We start from the raw sequence: 12564 nt of genomic DNA, 5'->3' as shown, positions 1-12564 counted from the left end.
TTGCATGTCTATAATGGCCTACAGTGGAAATTTCATGGCTTCAATGTGCATGCGGAGGGGCTGGCATAGGCTGAGGAGATGAACTCCTTTTGACAAGATGGTAATCACGATAGCATCGTGGAACGTCAGGGGCCTTAATTCACCACTGAAAAGGCAGAAAGTATGGAAATGTATCACAGGCCACCATTTAGATATGGTGGCACTCCAAGAGACACATCTCCAGAGAGACGATGAACTGAGGCTTAAACACAAACAATATCCCCTTATTTATAGATAATCGGCACTTACCAAACACCGAGGGGTGGCACTTCTTTTTCACTCAACGAAATTTCAACCTCTTGAACTCCAATCCGACAAGGAAGGTAGAATGCTCTTGGTTAAGGGAACCCTACAGGGCACACTATGCACTTTTATTGTTACATGCGCACCGAACACAAGCCAAACAAGCTTGCTCCTGCTAGGTAAAATAGATCACTTTGTGGAGGGACTATAATTTTGATGGGTGACTTTAACCTCACCTGGCAACCAGATCTAGGTAGCACTCAACCACACAGGGCTGACACTGGCTCCTTCTCCGCTGACTTAAAGCAAAGAATGCTTGACATTAGGCCTCTACAATGCATGGAGGAACCAGCACCCACAGACCAGAGATTACACTTTCTACTCATGTACATCACAGGTATTCCTGTCTTGACTATATTTGTTAGTCAAAGACTTCTGGGCACACTTCGGGAGGCTAAGATCTTTCCCTTCTCCCTCTCAGACCACTGCCCGTTAGCAATCTGCCTAAACTGGGGCTCAGCTTCCACCACAAACCCTAAATGGTACTTCCCAGTTTCCCTAACACGTGACAGGGTACTCCGAACTGAGCTACGAGACACGATCACAGAATTTTAAAAAAACAATAGGCCTGCAGACACTTCCCTGAGCACTAATTGTAAAGCCTTTAAGGCGGTTATAAGGGGGAAATGTATTGAGCTCAACTCCACCCTGAATAAACAGGCGCGGAAACGGGAAAATCTGGAGAAGGAACTATAACAGGCAGAACTAGCTCACAAAAACAAACCCTCTAGGGCTACTTTGCGGTCCCTCACGGCTCTACGTGGCAAGTTAAAAGCAATTTATAATAGGGCAGAATACACCCTCTTAAAACTCCGCCATACCTCCTTTATGCAGGGGAATAAAATTGGCTGACATTTTGCACGTGAACTGCGGGAGAAACGCGAGAGGGAATATATTGGAGGCCTCCGTGATGGGACTGGTGAGCAGATCCAACAGGACGGAGTTAAAGCTAACCTCTTTCGCTCCTTCTATGAACCATTGTATACCTCGGATCCTAAAAATTCACTTTTTCAAGATAACTCCCTTCGGACTCTGCGGTCCCCTCGTACCTCCCAAACCATGAATGATCAACTCACGGCCCTGATAACCATAGAAGAAGTAGGTGACTCGATTACACCTCTTAAATTCCATATAGCCCCCGGGACCACATGGACTCACAGCCCATTTTTATAAAAGCTTTGCTCATTCCCCATCTCACACACCTATTCAATCAGATGGCGGAGCTAGGAGAGGTGACCCCCTCGATGGCCGAGGAAGTCATTACGGTTATCCCTAAGCCTGGGAAGAACGCACAACTTTGTGTGCCTCTTACCGCCCTATAGCACTCCTAAACCTAGACGCAAGACTCTACTATCCTCGCAAACTGAATACAGGACATAATGCCCGATTTGGTCCACCCAGATCAATCTAGCTTTATACAAGGTCGGCAAACACATGACAACATCAGGCGCACAATCCATCACATTGGAAAAGCCACCAAACGGGGGAATACCAACGGTCTTGGAGGGGCTTGATGCTGAGAAGGCATTCGATCGGGTAGATTGGGCATTCCTCTTTCGCGTTCTGAAAGCTTTCGGTTTTGCCGACAAATTCATTCGCATGATCCAGGCCAATTATGCGAAGCCCCGTTCCCGGGTGCAGTTTAATGGAGTGACACCAGCCCCTTTCTCTCTTACAAGGGGCACACGGCAGGGGTGCCCCCTGTCACCCCTGCTCTTTGCGCTAAGCATCGAGCCTTTTGCGATGTCCATTAGACACAATTTGGAGATACAGGGAATCCCCTTTGGAGGAGAGGACTACAAAATGTCACTTTTTACGGACGATGTTCTCCTCACACTCACAGAGCCCTAGCGATCCCTTTCAGCATTGGAAATCCAACTTGCCAAATTTGAGGTGGTGTCCGGCTTTAAGGCGAATTTAGACAAATCCTATGTCCTTGCTCTCACTTTGCCGGAAGATGAAGCACGGACACACCAGTCTGTCCCCCCTACAGTGGACTATTCACACTCTCCAGTATCTGGGAATCCAGTTGAACCCACGGGTGGAGGGGCTGTATAAAGCCAACTTCCCGACAGCCCTCCGGCAAATTGAGGAAGACCTCCAACGGTGGAAGCCCCTATTTTTGGCTTGGCCGCATTCATGCTATTAAGATGACACTACTACCCAGATTATTCTCTTTCAAGCCCTACCGATTAATTTGAATGTCACCTTTCTCCCTAAATTTAAATAGTTATTTATACGGTTCATCCGGCAACGGGGGCGGGCCGTTTATCCTTTGACATCCTGCGACGCCCGAGACCTAAGGAAGGAGTGGGATTACCAGATATTGGGCTGTATTACAAAGCTACTCAATTGCGAATTGTGAAAGAATGGTTGAAAAAGGAGTCAGGGAAACATTGGCTCTATGTGGATAGGGGAGTGGCGGGAAGGGCAATATGGGATCTAATTTGGGAGGCCAAAACAGACAGTCCCGCGAATGCATACATCAGCACCCCCACCTGCACCGTTTTGAAAGTTTGGGACTCTGTTTCAGGGGGCGAGGGATGGACCACGTTCCCCTCCCCATACACCCCGATCCACTTTAACCCGGCCTTTCCACCTGCTCTTCATGAAGGCCCATTTGACGCCTGGAGAGAAGGTAGCTGTCTCATGCTTGACCATCTGTTCCAAAACACATCTTCACTTTTGAGAGTTGCCGACAAGACTTCCACCTACAACCAGAGGAACACTTCTGCTACCTTCAGCTGAGACACTGGGCACTCACTCCCCACATACATGAACAGGCTACAAGGGAGAAAACGGGATTTGAGAAGTATGGTAGGACAGTGGGCTCCATTAGAGGAGTAATCTCTTTGCTCTAGAACTATTTGCTCTCCAACACACATTCAGCCCAACCCCGTTACATGTCTGTGTGGGAGGGGATATTGCAATGCGATATTCAGGACAGAGAATGAATGGCACTATAGTCCGATATATCAAAGTTCAATCACTCCCTAGAACTTGGGGAAGCACACTTAAGAACTAATGGACTGGTATTTAGTTCCCTCCAAACTTCAACGCATTTTCCCGAACACGACTGACCGCTGTTGGAGGGGTTGTGGGTTACTGGGGGATTTCCAGCATATATGGTGGGATTGCTCCACCATTCGCCCCTTTTGGGAAGAAATTCTGGCCCAAATTAAAAATCTTGAGGTACCCTATACCGACCACTATGGAGGGAATCATCCTAGGCCTCCGTGATCCCACTCTAGAACGTCAGACCAAGGCAGATAAAGCCATTATGTGTACCTGCATAGGTGCTGCGAAGTTAACAATAGCAGCAGCCTGGAAGAAGAAAACAGCTCCTTCCCTCTTATTATGGCACTCACGACTATGGAAACTCCTCTGCTTGGAACGGATGGCGGACATATTCCGCGACGATTACAAAAGCTTTGAATATAAATGGGGTCCCTTAGTTGCCTTTCTTAGGAAGGGCCTGCCTTTAGTGGTATGCCTCCCGTCGATCAGAGACATGCACCTATTCCAATTTTTACATGCATCGTTTATGCACAGCCGAACATACATCGTTCTTCCACAATGTCACCACCGACCACCTAGGTTTTGGAGGGAGGGTGGAGGGTTGGGATTTGAAGAGGGGTTTTCTTTTTTTAGATTCAATTGGTTAGATTAGGATTTCTCCTAAACGGACCTTCCCAGTTGGAAGGCCCGACTATAAACAAGTCATGACACAATGGTTCTAGACCAGGTACTTGGGGGACTATGCCATGCTGTACCTGGGACTTTTTAAATAAAACTGCATGGCTCAATGTAGATTCCCCTTCAGCAGACTGGTACAGCAGGAATCTCATCCATGCCCTCCACCTGGCTACCTTGTGATAATGTGTATCACATTCAATGAAATTACTGCTGACTGTTGTGACCCTCACTGTGTCTGTTTTGCAAAATGCCAATAAACATGTTTAAGAAAGAAAAAAGGCAGAGGAAATAGATCCATCAAAATAAACATTACATCGGGTATCTGACTTTTTCTTTGAGCCATTGACCTCTCTGGACTGATTTGTTGACATTTTCCTAGTGCTTCAGACCGATTCCTTTCAGCAACTCCTAGTGAGAGTCCTGAAGTTCTATAATAAGCACTTTCCTAGTTTAAATTTTTGATTAAAAAAATCTGTTTAAATTCCTGAGGTTGCCTACTTAAAATCCCTTTTTTTTTTTTTTTTGATAAACAAATTTTTATTGTGTTTTGCGGCATAAAGAACAGTATCAAGAATTGTATACAGCAGTGCATTAAACAAGGCATCAGTAACTTCAATCGGGGAAGCATCAATAAACAATTGCAAAGACCCTCCCATTCTCCCCCATCCTCCGTCCCCACCCTCTGCGCCCCCACCCCTCAAACCAGGCCCCCCAGCCATTTCCCCCATATCTTGCGGAATTTTTTGGGGCAGCCCCGTGCAGCATATAACGACCGCTCCTGGGCCGCACACCAATCCACCCCTCTACTCCAGGTAGCCACTCTGGGCGGGTCCGGCTGTGACCACACTGCCGCTATATCTTAGCCACCATAAGGGCAGTGGCGAGGAAGTACTTCTCGTTACGGGACCCGTCCATCCCGTCCATGATGCCCAGCAGGGCCATTCTAGGCTCGTGGGGAACCTCCCATCCCAGGACCTCCGCTAACTCGGCTTCGATCGCTGCCCAGTAGTCCTCCAGACGGGAACAAGACCACACCATATGGAAAAAATCCACCGGAGCCACCCCACAACGAGTGCAGGAGGCGTCCACACGGAGGCCCGCCCGATACAGGCGGTCCTGAGTCAGATAGGCAGTGTGGAGGTAGTAGATTTGGATGAGCCGCAGCCTAGCGGAGGTGGTAAACGACCGAGGGCCCATAAGAGCGTCCCTCCAGTCCGCCTCATCCAGGGGTCCCACCCAGGCCTCCCATCGCTGTTTGAGCCCGCTCCAGTCCACCGGGGTATTGTTAATCAGGGATTTATAAATGCGGGATATACCCCCCTTTCCCAGATACCCCAACATCACCTGAGCCTCAGGTGGGCTATGGGAAGGCAGCCTGGAGTCCAGACGGACGTGAGCCCGGACCGCGTGGCGCAATTGAAGGTAGCGGTAGAATTGGGAGGGCTGCAGCGAGAAGCGGGTCTGAAGCTCCTGGAAGGAACACATGCGGCTCCCACGCCATAAATCGCCCAGACAGGAGATACCAAGAAGATCCCACTGCCGAAAGCCCGCTAGTCCCACCACCTCCCGCAGCCATGTCCCGTGCCAAAGCGGAGTGAGTTGCGTGGACGTCCCCGACCATCTAGTGTGCCGCAGGGCCGCGCGCCACGCGAGAAAGGGAGCCCGCACGACGCCGGGGAGTGACAGGGGGACCGTTGTGCCATAGAGCATGTTTTGGATGGAGGAGAACCCGAGACAGTGCACTTCGAGTCGATAAGCCGGGTCGCCCCAGCCCCCCGAGAACCAATCATGGATCACCAGTAGCTGGGTGGCCAGATAATAAAGATAGAGGTTAGTCATGCTCAGGCCGCCGTCATAGGAGGGGACCCTGCATCGATCCAAGGCCAGCCGAGGTCTACCGCCGCCCCAGAGGAATTTGGTCACCATTTTATCCAGTTCTCGGAACCACGGGCGCGGAAAAGGGCATGGAGTGTTTTGTAGCATGTAAAGAAACTTGGGGAGGATAATCATCTTATATAGAGCGACTCTCCCTAGCGGATTCAATGGGAGGGACTGCCACCGGAGCATATCTGATCTGGTTTTGTTGACTACTGGAGCCACATTGAGGGCCCAGCAGAGTTCCGGAAGGAGGGTGACCCAAATCCCCAGGTACTTAAAGGAGAGTCTCCGGATGGGAATATCCGATTGCCAGTCGAAACATTCCCGCGACGGGTGTAGCGGGACTAGAACAGATTTTTTGGGGTTCAGATGAAGACCCGACGCTTGGCCAAACCGATGGAAGATCTGGCGGACCAGGGGTCCCGAGGTCGCTGGATCTGAAAGATAGAGGAGGGCATCGTCCACGTATAGGACGATCTTGTCGGGGGCCACATCTGGCCTTCCCATCCGCGAAGCACAGGATCCGCGAATCAGCACCGCCAGGGGTTCCATCGCCAGAGCGAAAAGGAGGGGCGAGAGCGGACATCCCTGGCGCGTCCCCCGACCTATGGGAAACTGGCGAGATAGAGCCCCATTGACCAACACACGGGCCCGCGGGTGCGCATATAGGACCGTTACCATGGCACGGAACCGGGGACCGAAGCCCATACGCTCCAGGACGTCACTTGAGTACGCCCATCCCACGGAATCGAAGGCCTTTTCAAAGTCGACCAAGAGGAGGGCCAGATAGGGGGAAAGGCGGCCGCGGTGCGCCATCGCGAGGTGGAGGCGCCGCAGGCAGTGTCTGGTCCCCCGCTCCGGCATAAAGCCACATTGATCCGGGTGGACCAGGGAGGCGAGCGATGGGCGTAACCGCTGCGCCAGGACCGTGGCATAGATTTTGAGTTCGGTGTTAATAAGGGATATCGGCCGGTAGTCGGAGCAGGACCGCGAGGGAGGCTGTGTCTTGGGAGGGCAACTATGGTTGCTGTGTCCGTTTCAGGCCGGAACGAACCCGTCTCCACCACGGCCGCAAAGAGGTCCCGAAGCCTCTGGGCCAGAGTCTCACGATAGTGAGCGTAGTACTCCTGGGGGAACCAGTCGGGTCCCGGGGTCTTCCCAGGTGCCAGGCGGCCGATCGCCTCTTCAATCTCCTGCAGCTCGATCGGCGAATCAAGGGTCTCAGAAACCTCAGGCTGCAGCCGCGCAAGCGTCGCCCCGCTCGTCCCCAGCAACTCCTCTAGGGAGAGCGTAGACGGTACAGCTGGGAATAAGAGTCAGCGAACGCCTGGGCTATCGCCACCGAGGCCGTGTGGACGCCACCCGCAGGGTCCGCGATGGCCGGAATGATCCTGCCTGCCCGGGGATAGGTCGCCAGGCGGTGGAGAAGAGTGCCGTTTTTGTCTCCCCAACCGTACACCCGGGCCACCGAGGAGCGCCATAGAACCTTCGCTGCTTCCAGGGAGTGTAGGCAAATCTCTTCCCGCAGGAAGGCCAAGCGACGAGACCGTGCGGCATCATCCAAGTCCCCCAGACTACGCTCCAGTTCCAAGGCTTGGGCCTCGCATTCCGCGAGCTTCTGGGATTGAGCCCGCCGTTGGCGTTGCAGATGCCCTTTAGCGGCGCCCCGAACAGTCGCCTTGCCGGCCTCCCACAGGACGGCAGGGGAGATGACAGAGCCCTCATTGTGAGAGTAATAGTCGGCTATCTCGCCCCGACCGCCTTCTGAAAATCCTTGTCGTGGAGGAACCAGGCGTTCAAACGCCACATAGGACTGGCAGAAAGGGGGGGGGGGGGCCGAGAGCGAGGAGCACTGGCGAGTGGTCCGAAAGGCCCCTCGGGAGAATGCGCACATCCCGCACCCCCGCGCAATGGGTGGATGGTACGAAGATGAGGTCGATCCGGGCATGGGAGTGATGGGCCGCCGACGTGTGAGTGTATTGGCGCGGGTGCCAGATCCTCCAGACATCGCAGAGGCCCTGCGATTCAGCCCAGGATGAGAGCTGTTTTGCACGGGCGACGCGGGTCAGGGAGACCGGGCCCGTCGAGTCCAGGTTCGGCGAGTAGACAGCGTTGAAATCTCCGCCGAGAATGAGGGAGCCCGCCGGAAGTGTCGGAAGGAGACCCGCTGCGTGGGAGAGGGCCGACGGCAAGAGGGATGGCGCCGCGTAAAGGGACATCAGGGTAAGGGGCCGCCCCTCCAGATTGCCAGAAACCACCACTACCATACCTTGGGGGTCCAAATGCACCCGGGTCAGGACAAAGGGGAAGGACTTGCGAAGCAAAATGGCCACCCCTCGGGATCCCCGTGCAAAACCTGAGTGCCATACCCTGTCATAACCGTAGCGGCCAAGGAAGGGGCAGTTGTTACCCAACAGGTGAGTCTCCTGGAGGAGGAGCACATCGATCTCTGCACGTTGCGCATATTTGAGGACCGCCATGCGTTTGAAACGGTCCAGAAGACCATTGACGTTCCAGGATAGTATGCGCATGGCGGCCCTAGGGACAGGTGGGTCATCCATAGTCGATGACAGAAGAGGGGGCCAGTGGAGGCGCGTCTGAGCAGGGTCCTAAAGAGGAAGGACAGCGGAGCATCGGGTGAGAGAGCAGGACAAACATTACATGATACCTTAGCACAACAGATAAGAGGGAGTCATCCCCCACCAACAAAATCTCCCCAACGAGGAAGAAACAACCCCAAACCAACCCCACCCCCACCCTATACTTCGAAAACGGAAGCATCTGTCGCCTGAACCAAATGGAAGAACCACCAAGCTAAAACGCTTGGGCGTGAGCGCTAGTGGACCCCTGATACATCAAAAGTCAAGCCTGATTTACCTGCCCTGGCCAAGAGCAACACTGACAGCGGAGCATTCCACCCCCCCGCCCAGGCACCCCCCACCCCCCCTCCCCAAAAAGAGGCAAAGTCAAATGTTAGGGCTGCGAGAGAGGTCCGAAGTGTCCACCAACTCGGCCAGGTGGGTTGCAGGGCCCGTGAGCCGGGGCGACGCGGCCCGCGGCCAATCCGCCGCGGGACTGGCGTGTGCGGCCGAGGAGGCAGAGGAGGTTCTCGATCCCTGGCGTGGCCGCTCCCCAGAGCGCGTGGTGATCGCCTCCCCCGTCGTGCGCTCCCGGGGTACTGTGCGATGCCGCCGACGGGTCTTCGATGTCCGGGGTCTCCCCCGTCCCCCCCCCCGCGCACCCGGAGGCGATCCGCGCCCAGAGCGCTGCAGGGGGTGCTCCTCCGTCAACCAGGTCCAGGCTGCCCGCGGGGTATTGAAGAAAAGTCTTTTGCTGGAAGACGACCCGGAGGCGGGCCGGGAACTGGAGCTGGTATTGGAGTCCCAGGGAGCGCAGCTTTTGTTTCACTTCAGTGTAGGAGCGACGCAGCTCTTGGACTTCGCGGGTGTAGTCCGGGAATACCATGATCTTGTGGTTTTGGTAGTGGAGGGCGCCTGTGCGCCGGGCTTCGCGGAGAATGGCATCTCGGTCACGGAAATTTAAGAGCTTGAGGATGAACGGTCGGGGTGGTGCCCCGGGGGGCCTGGGGGCCAGGGAGCGGTGGGCTCTCTCCACCACGAAAGAAGCAGACAGGCTGTCCGCCGGCATCCAGGACCGGAACCAGCGCTCCATGAAGTCGTCCGCCCGGCCCGATTCAACTCCCTCCGGGAATCCCACTAAGCGCAGGTTGCTGCGCCGAGCGCAATTTTCTGCATCCTCGACCCGGCGGTGTAGCTCCTTGGAGTGGGTGGTCAGCTCCCGAACCTGATCTTGTAGATGGCGGATGTCATCCTCAGCCGTGGATATCCGGGACTCGGCTTCCGAAATGCGGGCGGTGGCATTCCTCAGATCCTGCCGGAGAAGAGCGACGTCCACTTTGACCTTTCCCACCATGCCCTCGAGAGAGAGGTGCGGGATGAGTTGATGGCCTGCAGGATGGCAGCCAGTTCTGTAGCGGGGGCCGGGACCTGTTCGCCCGTGGGGCTGGGCCCCTTGACGGAGGTCGTGAATTTGTCCATCCTGGTTTGGGTGGCCCAGGACGCCGGCTTGGCGGCCCTGTCCTTACCCATTTCTGGGGTGGCCGTCAGCGGAGGAGGGCAAGGGGCCGGCGACACACCAGCGGGACCGCAACGGGCGCTCGAGCCGCCGCGGGACCAGCAGGAGGTCCGGCCGGGAGGTCCCGCGGCTGGAAACGGCTGGGCACCACCAGCCTCAACGGTCAAGCCCCGCCGGGCATCTCAGCGGGACCGCCCGTCCAGCCCCTGGTCGCAGGGGCACCCGCAGGCTCCCCTCAACAAAGCGAGGTCCAGCGATATAGTTCCTAGTTCCAGGCCACCGGTCCGCCACTCGGGTGGCCCCCCAGCCGGTAGTCGCAAGGCCGCAGCCTCTGTCGCAGCCCACCTCTCCAGGGGGACAGTTCGCCAGTTCAGTCTCCCCGCGGTCCCCAGGGTGGGGGGCACAGAGCCACTCGTCGGGGTCCTCAGCCGGGGGCCCAAGCGATAGAAGGGGGGGGGAGGGGGGGACAGCACACACACCCCCCGGCCGCCGATATGCGGCCCGAATCAGGGAGGGCCCCCCGCACCCGGAGTCCGCAATCAGTCTTGGGCCGATGGAGCCGGTTCCGCGCTGCAGCCAGGAGGAGAAGGGGGGGGGCTGGGGGCCCGGGCCCCCCGGCCGCCGACGTACGGCCCAATGGGGGGGGGGGGGACTCCCCTGCACACCCAACCCCACAGTTGCCCCGGTGAAGCAGTCGCAGCCAGCCGCACTCACCGCCTGATCCGCCGCTCTGTGTTGCTTGGGGGGATCCGTCCCAGCACTCCCGGGGCTCCGGACAGGAAACAGCGAAGCAGGGCAGCACCCGGCCAGCGCCAGCAGCACCCGCGGCAGCCCCGCGGCCGCCGCGTCCTCAGCTTCAGCAGGATCAGGCCTGCGCCCCTCGTGGGCGCCGCAGGCTAAATTTCCCAGCTCGCCCGAGCCGCGGCTCCACAGCCGCCACTATCCGCCGTCGGTCCGGTTCCGCAACGGCTAGGCAGGCTCCCGATGCCCGCAGCGCCCCAGGATTCGGTGTGGTGCAGCAGGGCAGCTTCACAGGCCCCCGCACTCCGAGCGAACCGGCCAGGGCAGACCAGGAGAGGAGTCAGCAGGATTTGCGGGGACCGATGCCGGGAGCCTCAGTGAAAGGCTTCCATGACGGTCAAGCGCCACCTAGCGCTCCCCTAAAATCCCTTATTAGCAATGTTAACACTGCTACATCTGAGTACTACTGGACCCCAACAACATCTGACATTGATTTTTAATTTGCTAAAGGATCCCTGGAGTAAACATTTCTAATAAGGGATTTTCATTTGGGCAAATTTAACTGATTTGTAGATCGTACAAGAAAATGCTATCAAGAGCTCCCTCCATTAAAGAGATTGAGTCTTCCTCGATGTATTTATATTCCGGGCATGGACTCTGATGAAATATGCCACAGACTTTCTTTGGGTGAGAGTGCTTTAACAAAGATTTAATAGCTTTCCTTTATTGTTACAGAGGCTACAGTAGTAGTAGGTCCTTGTGCCAGCTCCCCCTGTGACAGTTCTCCTGTCCAGCTTGTCCTCAGTCCGTTACCCTCTGCTGCCTGTCTACCTGCTGCAATCTGTTTGTGCCTCCTCTGCCATTTTTTTGCTCTGTTTTGCCTTTTCTGCTCTTTTTTTTCTGCCCTGTTTTGCCTTTTCTAATCGTTTTTCTGCCCTCGGTTTTGCCTCCTCTGCTAGTTTTTCTGCCCTCTGTTGCCTTCTTTGCTCGTTTTTCTACCCTCTGTTTTGCCTTTTATGCCCTTTGTTTTGCTTTTTCTGCTAGGTTTTCTGCCCTCTGTTTTGACTTTTACTGCCCTTTTCTTTCCGCTATTTCCTCAAGACATTACTTTTCAACGGAGATCTCTCACCGCAGCACACTGATTATCCCATTGGTGACAGTGCCGCGTTCTACAAATGCCGATTGAGTAGTAAAATAAGTGGTTAACCTCTCGAGTAATTGTATGCATGAGTTAGGAAGTTGAGTAAGTCTATTAATTGAGAAAAGCTTCTTAGCTCCTTAACAGCCTCTGGTGCCAAAATGTATCACCTCATTACATATGGCGTGCCATGGTGGGACCATGACTTCATCTCTACTTACATGTTTTCCTATAGCACTAGATATCCCACTTTGCAAGAAGCATTATAAAATTCTGCATTCGTTTTTCTGTACCTTAAATATTTTTATGGCTACTTTGTCTTTGAGATCAATTTTTGTAACATTTGCAGTTCATTTAACTTGACTACGGTTGATAAATAATTTTGAAAAACAGCAAAGGCACTAGATGGTGCGGTTCTAGGTGTGGTATGTTAGCAACCATTTACCATGTGCTTTTATTAGAGCAATTCTTGTGTTTGGTGATAGCTTCTCATTCAGTCTCTTTGGAAAAATGTTGATTTCCTATAATAAAGCTCAAAATACATGGAAATTTCCAGTCACCAGAAATCCATCATGAATCTTCAACATAAATTATGTAGAGGGGGATTGAGTAAATCATGTATTCAGTCTGTTGCACCTGCCTGTCCCATTCTGACCTGGGTCTCATGTTTCTCT

The 12564-nt window shown here is 54.4% G+C and overlaps 1 protein-coding gene across 4 annotated transcripts in view; it reads left to right on the top strand.

Annotated features, from left to right (window-relative positions):
- Positions 1–12564, top strand: part of ARIH1 (ariadne RBR E3 ubiquitin protein ligase 1) — a 557709-nt gene that overhangs the window by 293252 nt on the left and 251893 nt on the right. The window lies entirely within an intron of this gene.

This window comes from Triturus cristatus, chromosome 3_1 (assembly GCF_964204655.1).
Source record: "Triturus cristatus chromosome 3_1, aTriCri1.1, whole genome shotgun sequence".
Lineage (NCBI taxonomy): Eukaryota > Metazoa > Chordata > Amphibia > Caudata > Salamandridae > Triturus > Triturus cristatus.
Note: the sequence above shows the minus strand (reverse complement) of the source record. Positions and strands in the feature narration are given on the sequence as shown.